The 22,100-nt window shown below is 36.7% G+C and overlaps 1 long non-coding RNA gene across 1 annotated transcript in view; it reads left to right on the forward strand.

The window, feature by feature from the left end:
- The window catches only part of LOC147914432 (uncharacterized), a 31,874-nt gene that overhangs the window by 2,523 nt on the left and 7,251 nt on the right, over nt 1–22,100 (forward strand). The window contains exons 2-3 of the long non-coding RNA XR_015555319.1: nt 7,440–7,500; nt 8,930–8,983. This is a non-coding gene — a long non-coding RNA (uncharacterized LOC147914432). The remainder of the gene's footprint in view (nt 1–7,439; nt 7,501–8,929; nt 8,984–22,100) is intronic.

Raw genomic sequence — 22,100 nt, forward strand, 5'->3', positions numbered from 1 at the left:
CTGCTTGGCAAGCCATGCTGTGGCGGCATCCCATATAAAGTGGAGGAAGATGGGCACAGATGTTAGCCCAGGGCCGTCTTCCTCGGCAAAAAAAGAGGAGGATTGGCGGATGTTAGCACAGGGCTGATCTCCTCACACACACAAAAAAAAGAACAACCTGGGTGCTGGAGACCTTAATGCTACCCAGTGGTCATTATATTTCTAGGCCTTTATGTTTATATATAAAACATAATTGGTTTCTTAGCTCAGAATATTTACATATGTTTTCACCTACATGAACGTCCAGGAGATCGTTAAAAATTCAATGGTGTTGGCCTTTTGGCCTGTCTTTTGAGCCAGGAGAACCCTCAAATCATTGTTACAACCAAAAATGCCATTGAGAAATATTCAAAATGCCCCCATAGAGTGGCTCCCTTTGGAAAACCACTGATTTAAATGACACATGGATAGAGATGTGATCAAAGGGATGATTTAAGTATAAAATCAGAAATCCCCTGCCTCTATGGGTCATCAACCTCCCTTCCACACACCCCCAACGGAATCCAGACTTTATATGCTAGGCAAGATTGAGCTTTTTCAGGTATACACACAGGGGTATACTACACTTAGTTTGATATAATTGTTTATTTCCTCCTTTTATTAATTTTATCCTCTCACTGAAGCTTGTTCTAGAATAAAGTTATCCCATATTATTCAATCACAGCAAGGACCCCATTTTAAAAAATGAGGCCAACCTCGGTGTGTATACCTTATAATATCAGTTAACGTACAGTTCTTGTTTGCCAGAAATTTCATAATGACCAACATACCTAACTTATCAAATTAACGGATTCTGCTGAGATATTGGTGTATGTTTGTTTGTTAACTTACAGGTATTTTTAAAACAAAAGAACCTTCTCAAGTTGAAGAGAATTTAATAGGCCATTGCATGTAAAGGGGTGCTGTGTCAGTAACCAAACTTTAGCTACTACTGAAATGACTATGCTCAAGTCAGACGTGTGGAACAGCACAGTAATATAGGAGTCAGTGATTATTTGTGAAATTAAGTTGTGTATCCAGACTTCCCTCTCTTTCTCTCTTTTATTTTGGATGTCAAGTATTAATATTAGGATCTAGTGCATTTTATTACTGTTACTATTTTAACAGTAACTATTACTATTACTGTGACGGTTACCGCTACTATTGTAGATGGACTATCAGGAGGGGGAGTGAGAGGTAGAGTTAGCTGAAAACGTTTTCTCAAACTAGAGATAGTTGTTTAATTTCTTGAAGAATATGATAAAAAGATCAATGAATTGAGAATTTTACTTTAATTTTCTTTTGAAGATTGTTATTTAGCATAAATTACAAATTTAATTTGCTTTTTTTCCTAAGAAATGTGTTATTTCTGAACTATGTTTAATAATCTTCCATTAGGGATAATTCATACATTTCGGATAAAGTATATTTTCTTTCCAGAGCTCTTTTATAAAACCCACCCTATAAAATGTAGTGATTTTTAAAAGTGTTTTTTAATTTTAGGAGGTTTCTTTGTTAAAAATTGTGTGCACACACACAAATACATATATGCATATCTCAGCAGGATCAATTGGCTTGAGGATTTGATTAATCTGATATGCTGTAGATCCAGTCCTACATTTGAGCTTCCATCTTCATGAGCCATTGTGAGTTAGAACCTGTTTTTTTTTCCTTGTCTGAAACTGTTGCTCTTGTGTAGATCCAATGATACAGCACAGATACAATCAAATAATTAACTTTTGCGTGTCTAGAGAAACTACACGTTCAGAATATAAGATCCTTGGAAGAGGAGTGTTATCTCCATTTCCTCTTACTCCTCAATCGGGGTGTCTAATTTACTCAGAATCTGGGTAACTAATTGCCAAGGCAACCAATGACTTTCTTGTTGCTAGACCCAATAATCTCAGTCGTCCTCACTGCAGTTTCTCTTCTGCAGCTTTGGGTCCTGATGAACCCTTTTTTCTTGATGCTCTTAACGTTCTTGCCTCTCATAAAGCCATCCTCTCATATGATACTGAGAACATATGTCGTGTATATTATGTAAATAATACCAACATGTTTACATCCTCCTAAAAATATATTCTTAATCTACATTTAGTCCATCTGTATTTTCAGTAACGATGTAAAATAAAATCTTGAATTATTAGCTATCTGTAAAATATTTACTTATCCATTAAAAAATTGCATATAGAGTCCCTACTCTATCCTATACTATGTGCTAGGTGCAAGTGATGAGCAAATCAGAGAGTATTAATTACAAAACATGATAACTTCCATGAAATAAAAGTCCTGGATGCTATGTGAATGCATAATGAGAGAGCTGGTCTAGTCTGGTGGTCAAGGAAATCAAGGGATATTTGAGTTGAGACTTGCAGGATTATGTTGGTATTAACTAATCAAAGGAATGGGGCAGTAGTTGCAAGAAGGAACATTCCAGGCTGAAGGAACTGCATGTGGCAAGCTCTGAAGTGGGAGAAAGCATGGGCATATTGAAAAAATTGTGGTTGGAGTGTAGGGATGGAGGAGGAGAGTATGGCTAGTTGTGGTTGGAGAAATAAACACTGCAATGTCTTGTAGGACTGTATAGGCTGTGTTAAGAATTTTTATCTTTATCTTAGGAAAAGGAGAAGCCATTGTGTGTTTCAGCAGAGAGGTGATGTGACCAGATTTTAGGTTAAAAAAAATCAGTTTAGATGAACTTTGGAGAATGGTCTGAGGAGAAGCAAGAGTGGATACTGGTGGGCCAGTGGTTCAGAGAGAGGATAGATTATGGTAGTTTAGACTAAAACGTTTGTACCCAAGGTGGAGAGAAGGAGAATGCTTTAGGATATATGTAAGGAATAACTTCAATAGAGCTTAGCAATAAACTTGAGATTGCGGATGAGGGAGAGGAAGGTGTTAGGCAGGTTTGTACAACTGAAGAGGTTGGTGATCATGGTCATCAAAATAGGGAACATGGATGAGGATGCTTTTTTGAGGTGAAGATCATGAGTTCAGGTTCAGAGTGCTTGAACTTGAGACATGGTGATATACCCAGGTACAGATGTCCAATGTTAGAAAGATGGTTCTGGAGTTCAGGAAGGAGTGTATATTACTAATTTAGACTAATTTAGACTAACAAATGTAGAAATGAAATTTTCCGGCACAAATTTTGGCAATAGAAGATTAGTTTATTTTTCAGAAAAAAATAGTATAAGCTATAGTATTTAATCCTAAGAATTAACTCCAAAACTTTTCGGGCAAAAAAGCATTTGATAATATATTTTCATATCACTTCTTCTGTCTCTAAATTTGCTTAATCATTCTGAAGACATTTTTTGCATTTCTTTACATTGTTAATTCCTTTCTTCTTCTAAAAATTGTAGGCTCAACGTTTTCTTTGATTACTTATATATAAGGACCAGTTTCCAAGACATAAATATAATTCAAATTCAAACTTAGAATAATCTATTGAAAAAAAATTCAGAGAACTACACAAAAAACACTGCCAAGAGAAGGCAGTTACTGCATAATATCCTTTATAAGAGTTTCTTCTGAAATTTCTCTATATTCATTCTTACCAATGGAAAAAAAGTGAGCAAAACAATATTATTAGAAAATCACCTAAAAATAATGCCCTTTCTGAATGAGAAATGCTTTTTTCATGGTTTCTCTTTTCTGTGTACAGATCTGTGTTGATTATCAATTCATCTAATAGTAATTCAACAAATATTTATTGAGTGTCTATGTACCAGCCAGTTTTGTAGCCCCTTAAGATACATCATTGACAAAACAGTAGAAGATCCCTCTCCTCATGGCTCTTACATTCTAGCAGGGGCAGCATTTCTGTTGTAAATATAATCACATTATAGAAATAACACTTAAAAGAGGTTATTTTATACTGAATATGCTCCATATGTGTTATACTATATCATCGAACATTCAAGATCTGGCTCATAAGAAATCAATACCCACATCATATAAAGACTTTTAAAATAATTTTTGTTATATGAACGAATCAATAAGAAAACCATTTCCTTAATAACCATAAACTGAATGCAAAGTGATTATTCATCTTAGTGAAACCTTGCTAGAGTTAAAATAAAAGTTTCAAGAAATAGACTCTGGCCCCAAAATATGTCAATCAGGTTTAGGTTTTTAATTTGCCATTCCCATATTAAACGAGTACTCATAATTCAGTGTTGAAAACTAGATATGGTTATAAACCAAGGCAAACCATAGTTGAAGTGAAAGTTTAAAAAAAAGTATCATAAGCCAAAATTCAGTATCATTATGATGGTGGTTTTAGGATTTTAATTTTGACACCCTAGTCTCAAATTGTATTTGATGTGGTTATAAACCTAGGCAGTGCTGAAATGAAAGTTTCAAAATAAATTAAAATCAGGAGTTAGCGAAAACATAATCAATATAAAGGCAATTTTAGGATTTTTAATTTGAGACATAATCTCAAATTAGCACTTGAAATTTAACATTTAAGTATTAGATATATTTATAATACAGTATTACTGATTTTCACATATAGTTTGTGAAATATTTTATAATCACATGTAGTGTCACTTCAGAAACCTGTACCATGATCAACTTGAATTGACTAAAGATATCCAACTCCTTTCCCTGATGTGATATAAATAAGTTACTAAAGAATAATAATAACAGTGATAAATATAAATGAAAACATCATCATACACCTGTAAACCTCTTACAGATTGTTTGATTATGGCATAATAAAATCATAACACTGCCATATTTTTAAAAATAAACTTTTTTCTCTGACGTGCTTAATTTGGGACAATTTAAGCATCAAAAAGAATGATGATGCAATTTAAACCACACTAAATTTAAAAAATAATCCATGGATTGGCAGGGGTGGGGGGGGGGCGCAAAGGTTCTCTTTCTAGAGGATGGTAGCTGATAAATATAGAGCCAATCCTAGAATTAGAAAATGACCATATTGTGACCCCACAGGATCACAATAGACCGTGGTTGGGAATAGAATAGTCTCATGGTCTCACACCTCTGGTGTATTTGGTGAAAAGGTGCTTTTCAAGAGAGAGAGATCTGGTGGTTATCACTGTAACCAAATGAGAGAGCCTGTCCATATGCAAATGACCTCCCCATCATCTGAGTGGGGTTCTTGACATCGACATGAATCTAATCACAGAGGAGCCAGTCTAACAAATCCAGATTGCTGGATGTTCTACAGAAACACAGGCCAGGACTCGAGGATTCAAAGAAGAGAGAACATTGGTGGCCACTTTATGATGGCTCCTCACATCTGGTCTCTGACCCGATCTCCGTGACTCTCTTTGTGGTAGTCAATGTGGTATGCACCACTGAGGCACATACCTACTGCTGTTTGTGGTTGTCTTCCAGGGCTGTGTGGGAAGAGAAGAGAAATGGGAAAACATCTCTTCTAAATTTAACCTGTACGTTATTAAAAATATTTCAATGACCTGTTTTCAAATATTTACTTATAATTTTCTGTTTTCATGTATTTCTGACCTTGTATTTTTACAACTTTATTTTACCTTGTATTTGTAATCACTAAGATCTGAGTATTGTGACATTAATATTCCATGACTCAAATGAGCAAAAACTTGCCTTCTGTTACAAAATGAATAGTGTTACAAAATGAATATAATCTGAGTATAGAAAGTAATATTTCCTATATGGGACCATTCCACTCTCTGCAATCTCCTGAATTCTATTTCCCACTGGTTAGTGAGCTATAACTTTAGTAATCAGTTTTCCCAAAATAGATTTTCAAGTCTATTTTTTTAGATATAAAGATGTAAATCTCAAAGTTATTTTTGAAAGAGAATCACATTTCAGTTAGCCTTATCACTTGGAATACTTGGTTTCAACCAAAATTACATGTCAAGTTGAAAAAGCAGAAGTCAGATGTTGTCTTTTCTTGAGGAGAGAGTTCTTTGCAGTTAAAACGCTCGCCAGGTGTTTGGAGCCCATGAGTAATGTGCTTTTTCTTTGCTTATAGAATTGTCCTTGGTTGGGAGGTCATATAGGGGAAGTGGTGAATATCAACATCCCTGCCTGGGAGGAGCCCTAGGAAGTGTCTAAACTTTATCTTTCTGTTTGCTCCTCCACCCGTGGGAGTGAGTAGGATGAAAAAGTTTGGGCCAGGAAGCAATTGCTTCTCTTATTCTACTTAGTTGTATGTCCTGTCTGTGTATTTGTAAAAAATGGCTCATTCTCTGACCTTATCTTAAATGCCCAGGTGTTGATATGTTTTCCCAAGTTTCAGAGAAAAACATATAACGTTGTCAAAATGTAAAACCATAAGAAGTAAAAAAAAGATGGGATGTGGTCAAAGTAAGTGGAAGTTCAGTGCTTTAAAACTTTACTGGCAGAGTAGTATGAACACAGGCTTTGGACTTAGGTAGACCTGAGCTTAAATTCTAGCTCTGCTACTTTCTAGCTGACTGATTTTGGCCAAGTTATTTGTGTAATCCCCTTTACTTGAGTAGCTGCTTTCTAACCAATAGAATATGGCAACTTAAAGGAGGTGTCCCTTCCCTTATTAATTTACAAAAGATTGTGACTTCTGTCTTGCTAGAAGACTCTCTCTCTCTTGCTGATTATGGTGAAGCAAGCTGCCATAGGAGAGAGGCTCTTCTGCCGTAGGAGAGAGGACCTGAGGGCAGCCTCCAGCAGAAGACAGCAGGGAACTGAAGCCCTCAGTTCAACATCCCTCAAGGAAATGAATCCTGCCAACAATCACTTGCATTAGCTTGGAAGCATATCCTTCCCCGAGTGAGCCTTCAGATGAGACCCCAGCCTTGATGGATGCCTTGGCTGCAGCCTTGTGAGAGACTGTGAAGCAGAGGATCCAGTTAAGCCATCCCCAGAACCTTGACCCACCAGTGTTTTTTTGGGGGGGTGGTGGGGGTTAATTGCTTATGCAGCAATATATAACACAAGTCTACAGGAGTCATTTCCGGAAGTGATTCAGTGGAGGTGGAATCAAGTGAACGCTGCTGTGCATGGGCCCCATGTTCTTCCAGTTCTAATGGACTCTAACAATAAACACTTTTTCTTTCTCTCTTATTCTCCCATTCTTTCCTCCCTTCCCTCTCTCTTTCCCTCCCTCCCTTCTTTCCTTCTACTCTTCCCCATACTTTTAATCAATAGAGCAGTCGGAAACAAAGTCAACAGCATCACAAAAGAAAACTCCTGCATCTGTAAAAGGTTATCACTTGTACCTTTCCATAATGCCCTGCCCCGGGCTTCATATGTAGTCTTCATGTTCATGTGTAGCAAAGGTTTTGCTGTTGGTATTATTGAATCATCATGGAGTTGCATCATTGCTGTCTATTCCATTTTGTCTTCGTTTACTTAAGGAAGTGTCTTTATTCTTTTATGGGCTTTGTGTATTCATGTGCTCTCTCTCTTCTCTTCTGTAGGCAATTTATAGCACTGATCTCTCACTTGCTGACTTCGATGTGAAGATGATTTTTTCTGCAGGTACGCTCTCTACAAAATTAAAAACACTAAGCATAAGGAAATAACATCCATACCTTACATTGTCTTACTGATTTCTCTTAGCTTTTCCATCCACCACACTACCTGAAAGATTGTCACAGTTGAGCAGTGTTTGCTTCTATTTCACATGACCAAGTAGCTACAGGGAATTAGGCAAGGACCATTCCAAGTGAGTCTATCTGTATAAAACCTTGAAAATAATCTGAAGCTAGCCCTTGATAAATGGTGGGGGAGTGGGATATCTGAAGGGATAGAGTGGGTAGTGGGGGATGTGTATATATGGACGAACTTGAATGAGAAATTCCTCACTATATGCCGGGAAAATTTAATAACAGCACTCCTAAACTCACACACACACATGTAAATGAGTCACACTGTAAAAACTTTTAACAAGTGCTGGCAAGTCACATGGCAGACTCACCCCGAAACCTGTCTCTCCAATAAAAACCTCATAATTAAAAACAAAGCTGTCCATAAATCATAACATATAATAACAATTATATGGAAATAGTACAAGAGTTGATTAGAAAATTAACATTTAGCTTTCTCAGGTGAAAACTGAGTGGATTTCCCTCAGAGTGAAAATACCTTTATAGTATGCAGCCAGCAGGTTATCAACTATACTTGATCCATGAGATGCTACTTGGCCCAACTGCCCACACTTACTGACTGGGGTCCAAGAGGAGACTGAGATGATGCAGTTTTACTTCTCTTTTAACAACAATACTAGTGGTAGCCATGTATTGAGAAAGTGCCTACTATGTGCTAGATACCTTGTTAGGCACTGAATGTGCTATCTCATTTCATCATCTTTACACTCAAGGGGCAATTAACTATATTTTATTTATATAAAACTGAGGCTTAAACTGGTTTACTGACTTTCCTAAGTTTATACAAGTAGCAAGTGACCAGAGCAGGGTTTGAACCCAAATCTGCCTGATTCCCCAAAGTTACTCTTTCCATCAAAGTTGTGGCCTTGATAAAGTACATGAGATTAATGAATATGTGGAAGCTGCTGGATAGGATATGGTTGTGGACTTGAAACAGATCCTGTGCAGTGTGTGGTAGAACGGACCAGGGAAACCGCTTCTCTGTTGCTACCTATTTAACCTTGGACAAGTCACCCAGCTTTGCTGGGTTCTTGTGTTTTGTTTTTAATCGATAAACGGAATCATCTCAATTGGATATTACCTGATGTGCCTTCCATATTACAGTTCTATTATTCTAGTCTATATATGCATCCACCAGGCTTGCATCAATCTGGCAAGCCTAAACTAAGTAAACCCTTAGATTTGGCATGTTTCCTTCAGAGTCCCCCTGGGGCAAGTGGTCATGGTCTGAAAATGGAATGGAAGTGCCGTGAAGCTACAGCAATAATGTTTCATTGTATTCCTCTCTCTTTCTCTCTTAGGTGCCTAGTTTGGTGAGGTGTCCTGTGAGAACTTGAGATGAGGAGAAGCTGGAGGTAGGACTGCGGAGGAGATGAAAGAATTAGTCAATAAAATTCAGGTTCTTGTTTTCTGAAACACAAATATTCTTTCCCCAACTGAGTTTTAAGGAGTAGAAGCTCTATGCGTGGCAGAATGTCTTAGGGTAGCTGTTAACAAATAAATTGATTGCAGTGAACTTCCATTTCTTAAAATTTCATGACTCTCTGAAAGTATTTACTATATTCAACCATTGAAAAATTCTTAATGGCATATTGCAGAGCAGGGGTTGGCAAACTTTTTCTGTAAAGGGCCAGATAGTAAATTCTTTAGCCTTTGTGAGCCATATGGTTTCTGTCACAACTACTCAACTCTGCTGTTGTAGAACCAAAGCAGCCATAGATGACCCAGAAATGAGTGAGAATGACTGAGCACCAATATCACTTTATTTACGAAAGGAGGCACCAGGAGAGATTTGACACAAGTGTCGTAGTTTGCTGACCCCTGGTAGAGTGGAAAGAGTTCAGTTGGAGTTTGATTATGACTCTTTCACTCTAGCTGGGTGTTCTGGGAAAAGATATTTAATTTAGATTTGATATAGTTTTCTTATCTGTAAAATGGGAATAATATAACCTACTTCCCAAGACTATTGTGAAGATTCAGCTATGTAGCTAAATATAACAAACTCTCCGATACCTAAGAGGTGCTTAATAAATGGTAACTATAATTATTATTATCATCATTATGGTATTATTATTTTAATTTCTTTCAGGTTTTTTTTGGGTTGTTTGTGGTCTAACTAACGTATTTACAGTAAGCCAATAAGTGCTGTTGAGGGCAGCTGGCATTGTGTTTTGCTGGTTCATGACTGAAGATTCTTCTACTGGAATTAGAAAGTTGCTTTAGAGAGTGTTGGTGCTTATTTCGTACTTATTGAGCTAATACCATTCTCTCTCAGTTCTAGTTTCTGTACTTCAAGTCCTTTTCAAAATAATTGTAGAGATACGGGTGCATGTCTTTGTTTTACCTCCTTATTTTCCTTGTTGGATAATCATACATATGTGGATTGGCATTAAACATAGCTCTCACATATCCCCATGGCAAACAGCTCCTGTTGACTTGAATTCAGACCAGCCCTGGTGGCCCTGTGAGTGAGAAGGTCTGGGTGTGTCCAGCTTGGGCTGTGGTACCAGGAGTGGGTGGATGCACCTGTTCTACTTGTGTAATGTTGGCACCAAAGTAGTTTCTCCTTCTGTGGGTATTTTCCTTTGTCTTCTTTGTGAAAGGTCACCGGTTGATTTGAGCTGCTGGGCTGAGCCCCACATCCAGTGCATGCCATACTGGTGTTCTTTCTGTGGCATGCTGCCTCATTTCTAGAGGTAAATTTGGCTCACAGAAGTGAGACTTGTTTTTTATCTTTATAAATTTCCCTAGAAGGAGAGAAGGCTATAGTCACATCTGAGGGTCCTGAGTCATTGCAGACATGAACTTACTCAAAGAGAATTTTTTTATTAAAAGAGAAAATTGTACTAATTACAATAAAGCAGAAACCACAGAAGGGGTCCTGGGTTGGTGACACACCATAAATGAAAGGGCTACATTTAACAGACAACTTTCAATTCCTACTATTGGAAAGGATGGTTAGTCCTTTTCTCCTCTCTTTTCTGGAACCCCTTTCCCTCTTCTTTTTCTTTCTCCTTTCTTATAATGAAGAGTAAAGACAAATGATAACAGATTAGTTTTGGGCTGATATGGAGCAGGATATCCATTTAATAACAGAAGTTGGGTCAAAGGTCACTTTTCTCTTTTCGGATTGAAATTATAGTGTGTGTATGGGCTACTTAGATTGAAGGCTTTAAACATGATGTAAAGAGAAATGATCTAAAACAACTTAGTCATATTTAGGGACAATGTTAAAAGTCTTCACACACTGCACTTCAAGACAAAATATTTTTTTGGTAGGTAAAATAACCAATCCAAACACCAAAAATTTTTTTATAAAAAGTTCACTTTAAATCATAATAATTTTGGAGGTATAACATAATAGTGATAAATAAAGAATGAACTATAGTTCATACTATTTTACACATTTGTGCCATTTTCTGCTTTTGCCTAACCTTTAGAAGAAATGTTTAAGTTGCATCAAATAATAAGGCAAGTTTATAGCCTAAATGTTTTCCTTCTGGTTGTTTTCTTTCACATCTATACATATGGAAATGTTTCTATGCTAAGCTACCTCATTCTTTTAAAATTACTGTTTGAGATACTCTATAATTTATTTACACTCCCCTATTAATGGATATTTAGCTGGTTTCTTAGTTTACTTAGAAAGGTTTATAGTTGTATGCTCATGACAAAGTTAGGAATCATACATTAATTTAATGGATGGTGTTTTCTTCCATAACTTCTGGCTTTTTGCAGACCTGTGAAAACGATTTAATGAAAGAAGCCAAAAATGCTTTTGGAAAGGTGTTTTAGATGTTTATTCCTACCTCATGTCTATTTCCACGATTTGGCTGCATCAGAGACTCAGCAGTGTAGGTTTAATTTGAAATCCAGCAAAAACTATCACTATGGTTGGGTTCTGGTCACCAACCCAGCTGTGGGATGGGATTTAAAGGTGACTTCCATTTTCACATCAACACAGTAATTTGGCCTTAGTGCCTTTCTCTCTCTCCTTCTCCCTTGGTTACTCATATTTGTGTACATGTCTGTCTTCCTCGCTCCTCTGAGGGTAGGGACCATGCCTTCTCCATCTTTGTATTATTCAAGGCTTCTACCATGTGGCCTCGACCAGAGTGGTTACTCAAGAAACGTGTATTAGAGAAATAATTACACATAAGCTAGAAATTCTCATCCAGATTCCTGTATCTGAACAAATGGCTTTCAGCTTGTTGGGTGGGATAAAGAAGAAATACGGGTTTTAGGTACATGCGATATACTTTAACGTGGAATTGAAGAGCTGCCACACCAGTTCGGAATCCTCTGTGGTTTTCTAGTGTTAACCTCACTTCTATCACTCGCCATGTCTCAATGCTCGGTGACTCTTATCCTGGCGTGTTTTGGCAGGAAAGAACTCTTTACCTGGTTGGCCTAATCTACATTGGCTTCTAGTTTCAACAAGAATTGTTTACGCGTATTTAATTTTAGCTCTTGGGCTATGACATGTCATTGTTCTTTTTCCTCATCTCCTCCTTTGCCTTTGGAAACAGGACAGGCATCTTCAATTCTTGCTGTTCCGGTTTGGTGTGCTCTTGGATGCATTTTAGCTTTGCCCTTCAGCTTTCATGGTACTCTAAAACATTTTCCTTTGTATTTCCTGTATAAGAAAATATAGACTACGTCATCATAAAGGGAAGTGGAGATTGAGGGGCGTTATTTAAATCACTCGGGGAACTCATATCCTGGCTTGAAGGAAAATTAAAGCAAGGTATTTGGGTTAATTTATCTCATTTGATTGTTCTTCTATATTCAATTTACAGGATAATGCATTCAGCTCTTATTCAATTTTATCTGTTTCTGTCACAGTGAATCTGGAGGAAAAACATATATTTGGGGCTTAGTTAAAAAAATCATGATTAGTAGAATTACTTTTGTTTTTTTCATATTTAGAGGAAAATGAATACCCTAGGAAAATAACGAACTTAGCAAAACAATGTTTTCCTAAGAGTAGGCCATGAAAATTGAAAGTATTCAAAGCAATCTTGCACAAGTGCTTTGAAAAGTCTCTTGCACAATTCTATTTCTTTATAGTAGTTACACAATCATATTTCTTAATGATTTTCTCTAAACAATGTTTTTGACAAGAAGCTTAAAGATGTAGAAATAAAGAGATAACTTTGGGAGAAAATACATTTATGGTTGCTTACTTCCACACTGTGACAGACATAAAATTATGGATTATTTTAGTACAATTTTCATATGTCAGTTGTGGAGACAGGAAATGCGATGCTACGCTGTAGGAGGTATCAGTTCGCCACCTAGAGGAGAGATGTAAAATTAAACATTTCTCCAAACTTCAGTAGAATTCATTCATTCATTCGATTATTTACTCATTTAATTATTAAAAAATAATTAAGTACCTACTAGGCTTAATTATTGTGCCAGTGCAGATTTAATAATCTATTCAAGAGCTATGAGCTCAAAAAAACCACAGTGTATTTTTAATTGCATGGCTGCCTCTCTTTAAAATCTTTTGTTTTTAAGAGACTGTAACTCAAATACATGGACAATCCTAAATATACATATTTGTGATATATATTACTTTTAACTCTTGGGTTATAATAAAGCTTTATGGTTTTGTATTCATCGTGTCCCTTTACAGTGTAGGTATCAGTGCCTTCTCTATACAAATTAGGAAATGAAACCTCAGAGAAATTAAAGACCAATTGAAGGTGTCACAGCTATTTCATTATAGTGCCAGTGTCTGAACCCAAGCCAATGACTCCAGAGTGACATTACTCCACTCAATTCTAGTCTGATCCAGATGCTCATAAACAACCAGACTGCAGCTGGGGTGTGGGCAGAGCTTCTGGGTTGAAAAGGAGATCATGGCCAGCATCAGACTGTCAATAATGCAGGCTGGGAGAAGCTTCATGAAGCCAACCAACTAGACAGAGTATGCTAAAGATGGCAGGATTGTTGATATGTATCGATTCTTTGTACTCTGAGGACTGAACTTCTAAATATCTCTGCATTAGTCCAGTCCAGGCAAGAAGGCTGGGGACAGTTGGTGTGCACGAGTGTCTCCTTTGCAGCCGAGTGTCTCACATCCTCAACCGCCACATCTCATGTGATACAGAGAGATACAACTTATAAATTAATGCAACAAAAAACTCCCCTGCAGTCTGGTTGGATTTTATTGTCATTTCTGTTAGGTAGACAGGACCAGTATTAGCATGCTAATTATGCAGATGAGGAAACTGAAATGCTCAAGAGGTTCCCGGAATTCCAAGGCCACAGGGTAATCCTTGGTGCCAGAACCGATCCCCAGGTTTTCTGATTTCCATCCAGCATTCCTTCTATCATTTTTCACTGCCAATAGAGTGAGCTTTGCTTTCTCTGACTTTTCTTAATCCCTTCTGTGGGTTTCATGCCACTCCCTCCGTCTCACTAAATAACTCTCTGCCAAGGCAGAAATTCCCATGAAAACAGAAAACAAGTGTACCAGAGAAGTTGATGGTATAAGAGACAAAACAGAGATAAGGAGAAGGCATGTTGCAAAGCGATGCCCATCAAAGCAAAAGAGAAAAGGGGTATATTGGGAGGAAAGGGAAAGAGAGAAAATGAAAGGCAATGAGTCAGTTCTGAGGTAGTGAGGAGACTGAATGTTACATGTGTACCTGAACCTCTTCAACAGGGTGAAGAAAGGTGGAATGCACGGTGGAAATTGTCAAGCTGTTGGGATCCTACTGTGAACCATTTTCCAAAGTGAAGGAAGCTCCCACAGCCTCTAGTTTGTTTATGGAGAGGACTTTGCCCAGCTGTACCCACAAAGCTTGAGAATACCACACAAGCATAAGCCTGAGACAATTTTTGTTTACCAGGAAAATTTGCTTAAAAAGGAACATTAAAATTTGTTTAATTCTACCACATGGGACATATGATAATATGCTTGGTGTGATCTTCTATTGTAAATTTGAAAGACAACCTTTCTGCATCTATGAATGAGGGAAGAAGGAGAACGTTTTCTTAGGGCTTTCAACTACTTCTGTTGAAATCTGACTGAAAAAGGCCACACTAGAGACTGTATCTTACTTATTTTGTATCTTTCTGGGCACTTAACATGATTTTTTTTTGATGATTAATAAAGGGTGCTGTATTTTATGTAGATTCCAGGTATTATTCAATACATTTAAATTATTTTAATAAAGATATTTGAAGACAGTTTACATTCAAAAACTGAATCAAGTTGACTTCCATTTCCCTCTCGTTAAGAAGAAAACTCACAGACTCCAAAGCAACTGCTTCCTTTTGACGAAAAATTCAAAAATCACCCAGAAGCCATAGGGAATTGCCCGGTCCCTGTGCTTTTGTTTATGTGTGGCTAAAGTTCAAATTTCTCAACATACCATAATCTCAGTGTAACTGGCCAAATTCCACGGTGGATAATTAGATCTGGCCTACCAGGGCAGATTTGGATGGAGAGAGCAGTCACACTGTACTTCTGGGAATATATTAGCCAAGTTTACTGTGCTTGACATGAGTGGCAGGACTCACCTCACCCACTGACTGGACTAGCCCAGCAGGTTCTTTGGGTGAGATCACTGCTTGGCTCTCTCGTTGCTGGGCTGGGTAGGCAGAAGAGGCCACGAAATAAGTGGGTCTCAGAAGTTCTCTTTCCTATTTCCTCTCAAATCCCTCGTTCTTCCAACTTTCTAGGGGCCCAAGCATTCATTTATAAATTCATTCATTCATTCAACAAATATTTACTGAATACCTATAGTGTGTCAGGCACTGACCTGGGCTCTGGAAATATAATGAACCAGACATTTCCTGCTTTCAAGCACCTACAAATGAATAATTATAATACTCAGTGAAAAATGTTCCAATTCACAGAGCTCAGTAATCCCAATCTTTATTACTTCTGTCTTTGAAAAGCAGAAAGTGCACACATGCTCTTTGGGAAGGTATGGCAGAGAAATATGTTTATAGATTTCAACACATGAAATTAATGAATGCATGAAGACCAGTTCATCTGTTTCACTGTGAGTTCAGAGTCAGCCCCACCCTCCCTGTGGTAGACTGACTCCACCCAGCCCAACGGCCACCACTTCTAGCAGCAACCCTGCTGCTGGAAGTACCACTCTCAAGGGGCTCCATCTACACTGTCTCTGAGTGACTTCAGGATGTTGTCTCACAGGTACTCAGACCCAGTAGTAAGATAAAAAAATTTAACCATAATATTCGCCTTGGCCTTATCATGTTAAAGAAAGCAAGACAGATATCACTAGGCTTACTTCTCAAAAAGCCTTTATATTTCAGCAAAAGTCTCTGAATTCTGACTCTTTTGTGGCACGATCATACAAGAATGACTATGCTTAAACTCTCCTAATCAATTAAATCTTTAATATATGTGATTAGGTAATGTAATGCCTTGCCTATGAAATGTACACATGCTTTGACCATCTATTTACAGTAGAGTTTTATGACATTCCCATTAATAGGCCATCATTGTAATACTGTTACAACACTGTTTATACAGGAACTGTAATTTCATCTGCTTCTTTTAATTTTTAGCTCCCCCTCTTCCCCAGAATTGTAAAGAGCTACCAGGTCTATACTTTACATGATTATGAAACTTTAGGTTGTTTGTAGGTATAATGTCCACATCAATCATTCATTTAACAAAAATTTATTGAATGCTACAGTGTGCTTGGACTTTTCCAATGTTGTGAAGGGTGATTGGCTAAAGTTTCCCCATAAACATTAGTAAATTGAGAGCTTTTTTTTTTTAACCCATGCATTTTAAACACTGGTAAAGATTGTCTCATATTTATAGGTTTTTCTGTTTAGTGAGAAATCATTGGTGTCGAATAAGATATGAATTACAGTTTAAGGCTTTTCCATATTTGCTGCCTTTATAAGACTTTTTTCTCCATCAAGAACTCTCTGAATAAGGGTAATGTTCTGATTGAAGACTTTCACACACACACACACACACACACACACACACACACACACACACACACACATTGTTTCAATTATCTTCAAATATATGCAACATTCAGTTGTTAAGCACATATTAATATACTGGGTTGATGAAGACTGAGTTTTCCCTTAAGAAATTTATATGTAATCTAGTAGGTGAGAGATTTGCCTCTTTCAAAATGTGACACTACCTCCCCACTCCTTAGATTGTGAAAGTAGTTGTTTATGCTCTATTTAATTGTTTCCCAAACTTTAGTTGTTCACGTACCATCTTTATAATTTTTGCTATATTCACATACCACCTGTACTATTGTGCTTCTGTAAATATACTACTGTTTTTAACTTAATTAAATTAATTTAGTAATAATAGTATCTGTTAAATCACTAGGTTGATATGTTATCTCTAAAATTTTCTAATATATTTTAATATAAATGTATGACTACTAAGTTAAACATTTTTTGGTCTGTTTGCATCCCCAGATCTTCTCAAGTGCTCTCGGCACTACACATGACATGCTTTGGGAAGCTTTACATGTAGGACCCACCTTTGAGAATGAGGAATGGCAGAAAAAACTAAAATGCATAAATAATGTTCATAATCATAGCAATGGTAACAAGAGCTATTGTTTATTGACAGCTTTACGTGTGTCATTTAATTTTATCTTATTTAATCTTTGCAACTCTCTCAGGCATGCATATCACAGAAATGTGAGGCCAAAGGGCAGGAAAAAAGAAACAGTAAAAGTGAAACTTCATTTTGCCCAGGGCAGCTGTAACTAACACGTGCCATAATGTTTTACTATTTATTTTTTTCTTTAGTTAGCTGAGATTTCACACCCGATTAATTTTATGAAAAGTGGAGTGGGATGGTGGCAGATTAAAAAACTTTTTATCAAATATATTTGCTGTTAGTCAAACAAAATTATAATCCTAGAAAAAGGGTGTTAGCGTCAATTACACCTATTCTAGGTATGCGGGATCAAGCAGGAGAAATCAGATTAAATCCTGTTTTCTTTTTTTTAGCTCATGCTTTTCTGCTTCCTCAGTTGTTAATCGGTGAGAATATCTTTGTCCTACTGACCCAGGGTATTTGTTCAAAAGATTTTGCATTCTCTGGCACAGTACCTAATTATTTTTTATTTATTTATTTTTTTACTTTTTTTTTATTGCTTCAGTACATGGTTGTGTATCCCAGTTGTTAGCTTTTAGTTCTGCGCAGTATGATAACTGACAGATGGGTGGTGTGGCTCCACTACTAGGAAACGAATCCGGGCCTCAGCTCTGAAAACGCTGAATCTTAACCACTAGACCACCAGGGCTGGCTCAGTACCCAATTTATTAAACGCAAAAATCTTCCAGCTCTCTGCTAGAAAAATACTGAAATAAATATTTTTATAAACTTATCATCACAAAATATTAGATTTAGAAGAGACCTAAGGAAATAAGACAACTCCCTCACTTTACAGAGGAAAAATAGTGAAACCCAGCAATAATTAGGAATTTCTCTGTGTTTCCGTAATTGGTATGTCCATCATAAAATTTACGATACACAATTGTTTTTGTTTGTGTACCTGCATCTTGCTTCCAATACATGGTGAACTCCAAGTACGGTTGGTTTCTCACCCTGCATTTTTAGCAGAGTGCCTAAATATTTAGTTGGTGCTAAATAATCGTTTTTTGACTAAATGGTATGATATACCCCATAAACCTGCCTTTTAACTCTTCTTTGACATGAACTTTCTAGATACTCAAACCTCATTCCATTACTTATCTTCCCTATAAAAGTGTTAAAGACAGTATATTTGATACTTTGGTGAATAGTAAAGACTTAGATAGCTAGAACAATAGGCTGTCCATTGTCACTTTAGGTATTCCCAGCACAGACAATGTATTTCAGAATGATCAAAACAAGAAAGGTGAAGAATCTAAAGTTGTGTGGAGTATGTTGGTTAAATACTTTCATTAGACATTTACAAAAATGGCAGGAGCTGTAAGAAATAATGACTCTATCTTTAGCAATTATTATGGAACAAATTAGCTAAAGATTATAAGCTGCGTACAAAAAGATTAAAATATGCTAATTGTTTCATATAGTTAAATTATCAAACAATTACTCTGATTGTTTTTCTTTTTTCCCCAGCTTTATTGAAATATGAATGGTATACAAAAGCTGCACATAATTAGGGTATACAATTTGATGAGTTTAGGCACACATATACACTTGTGTAAGCATACTTTATTTTTCACAGTAGTCTAATTAAAGTGCAGCTTTGGCTCTGTTAGTATATTTGAACATGAACGTTTTGGAGGTTTTTACCCTTGACTTTCCTGTGTAGGTTGACGTATATTTTTTGTTATTTTCCTGTAAACAACTGAATTATAACACAGTAATTCTGTAAAAAACCACAGTAGTTCTTAAGACTCCTTGGTGTGAAGTATACTTTAAGAAGTGTTGTACTTCCAGGACCCTGATTTTGGCCGTGAAGTTCAGGGCATCCTCCTTTTTAATCTTCAGGATTGGTTTTTTATAACTTGATGGAATATGACTTGCTTCTCCTGCCTCCCCCTCCTCCTTCCTGTGCCTTTATCCTGCACCAGTTTTTTTTTTTTTTTTTTTTTTTTTTAAATTCTTGGCATCTGGACTTCTTTTCCTGCCAAATGAGTCAGTTAGAGTGGAAATGTTGAACCCATAGTTTTCATCTTGGCTGGGAAAGGAGGTTTGGAGGCAAAGGTGCCTGACTATGTTTCATTAGGACTTTCCCACAATCATCCTGAGAACACCACTCTTTTTCAAGTTAAAAAGTGCCAAGCAATTGTCCACCACACATACACAAGATCAATACTTATTTTAGAAACTTTTTCTTTGGAGAAAGAAATAGAAAGATATTATTTATTTATTTGTGTCTGTTTTTTTCCTTAATATCTAGTCTCCCTTCACAGATGACTTAAGGAGGTTTTACAAACACAAATACTATAGTAGGAGTAAGAGTGAAAAGGAAAAATATGGAAATTTTTAAAAAAGAGGAAAGATAAATAGGAGTGGAATTATAAGGTGAAAATGAATTGTTTGTATTCTAGCATAGAGTAGCTACTGTCTGTTGAGTGTTTTTATATATCAGACACAACACTATCTAATCAAAATATCTAATCTAATCTAATGAAATTCACTGTTTTGAATCTGTTTAGATTTTGTAGATGTAGAAATTGAGGCTCAGAGAGGTTAATTCATTTGATTCCACACTGCTAATTAGCAGTGGAAGTGGGATTTGCACCCTCCTGTAGTCTCACCTAGTGTCACCACTATAACCTCTTGCTTTTTGGTACAGGTATTTATTATTAATGGTAATTCATAGTACTATATCAGCATATGTTCAAATAACTTAGCTTCATTAAATTAGTTGATTTTTTTTTCAACTGTCAATACTTAAGAAGTGGAATAGGTTGGGGGGCAGTAATAGGTTGGGTGTTGGTGGTAGTTGTGGTTTTGATGGAGGAAGTAGTGAAATACACAGGCTGTCCCCACTCTTTGCTACAATGCAGGTCAAAGAGTAGATAATTTAAAATCTAAAGTTATCCTTGGAGGTTGTACTCTTCACCAAGATCTCAGTGTTAAATAAACCATACAGACTCAGCAATATGTTATGAAAGTGAAGCTACAAAACTGTAAAATTCTACCATGATGTAAATTGCTCAAAATTGTGGTCCAAGCTCTTTAAAATCCTCATAAGTCACTATGCACCTTCATTAAACAATATTTTATGTATGCATACAATAATACAATACTACACTGAAGTATCATGAATTGGACCTAAAATGAATTCATTGCCTATATTAAATACTAAATATTTAATAGGCTGCAATTTTGTTTGCACTGGACTTAGGACATAGGAAAAAGTTGGGGACAAACTGAACAGCTCAGGTCTCTTGAGAAAGCTCTCAGCTTTTTTCAACAGCTTCTTTTCCTCCAGATAAATTTCCCTGTAGCAAATGGAAAGCCATTAGAATGATTCCCTAGACCTTAAACCTACCTCAAAGTACTGTAATTTGTCTACTTGACAGTTCATTGAGCTAGATCAGAGCAGTAATTCAAAAGATATATACTGATTTTCATTCTGTCTTAGACATCATGCTAGGAACTTTATGCATATCATTTTCTTTAATTTTAATAGCAATACCATGAGATATTATTATCCCCATTTTAGAGATTGAGAAACCACAAAAAGATCAGAGAAGTAAACTAATTTGCCCTTTCAAGGCCACATCAATAATGGAGCCTGAATTTGACCCTGGATGTGATGCCAAAGCCCATGTACTTAACCACTAGAGTGTCTACCTGTCCCCTCAAGGAACAGCTAAGGTTGTCATAGAGACTTGATCTTGTATAGATAGTTGCTTCAAGAGAGGAAAAAGGCAGGAGGATCTGGTGCGTAGGTTTTAACTAGGCATCTGTGCTAAAATGGAAAGGTGGTACTATTGTATTCTATTTATTGAGTAGAGGTATACCACATTCAATGTATTTCTCCACTCCACACACAGTCCAAGGTGATAAAGGGGTCTAAGAAGGGGGATTAGGAAATGAGCGCTATGTTTAGGTCATAGCCAGATCTCAGGATTAACACCTGCCTCTTCTGTCTCCTACACCCAGTCACTCTTTTGATGAGAAGAAGAATAAACCTCATTCTGGTTCAGTAGTAGAGATCGCTGAAACGATTTCTGTCTTCTTGCCACCAGATGTATGTTATCTGCTCTTAAAGAATTAAAAGTGCACAGCAAAGAAGTGCTCTCCTGGAGAGAGAGGTAATAAGATAAAATGAAAGAGAAGGAGTGTTTTTAAAATCGAGGAGATCTAGGATCAAATCCTGGGGTTGACACCTTTTAGTAGTGTAGCTTACTTCACTTCTTTGAGCACAGATTTCTTTTTCTCAAAAGTGAGGGTGATTCAAATTACCTCCAGAATTATAATAAAGATATAATGTATGTAATGCAGATAAACTCATGACACTAATAGACATAAATGAAAAGAGCCTTTTCATCTCCTGTCTTTGACCAAGCTCTCCTCTCCTCTCTTCTCTTCACCTCTCCTCTTTTCTTCCCTTTTCTTCTCTTTCTTTATTTTTTCTGTACCCAGCAGTTTTTCACAAGTCCTAGAGTTTCGTGTATGTATATTGTTGCAACAACTGTGTACAAAGGAGACACTGATTCTTTGCGTCCGTCTATATACTGATATAAGTATTTCATCCTCACAAGTTTTAGAGGGAAAGTCTGGATGCCAGTGAATTGGTGAGAAAGAAGCCATTATTTCCAAGATTTAACTTTGACTTGGGCATTGAAGAGATACCCTTTCACCACTGTTGCAACTCCATGCTTCCAAGAACTAGTGAGCTGAAGAACTCACCACTTGTGCTGGATTCATCAAGCAAAAAGTACGAAATAGGCAGAGCAGTCTATAACACTAGACCACGTTACAAATGCTAAAATGTATTACAATAATTATTCATTATGATT

This window comes from Ceratotherium simum, chromosome 20 (assembly GCF_057802395.1).
Source record: "Ceratotherium simum simum isolate JZ-2026a chromosome 20, ASM5780239v1, whole genome shotgun sequence".
NCBI lineage: Eukaryota > Metazoa > Chordata > Mammalia > Perissodactyla > Rhinocerotidae > Ceratotherium > Ceratotherium simum.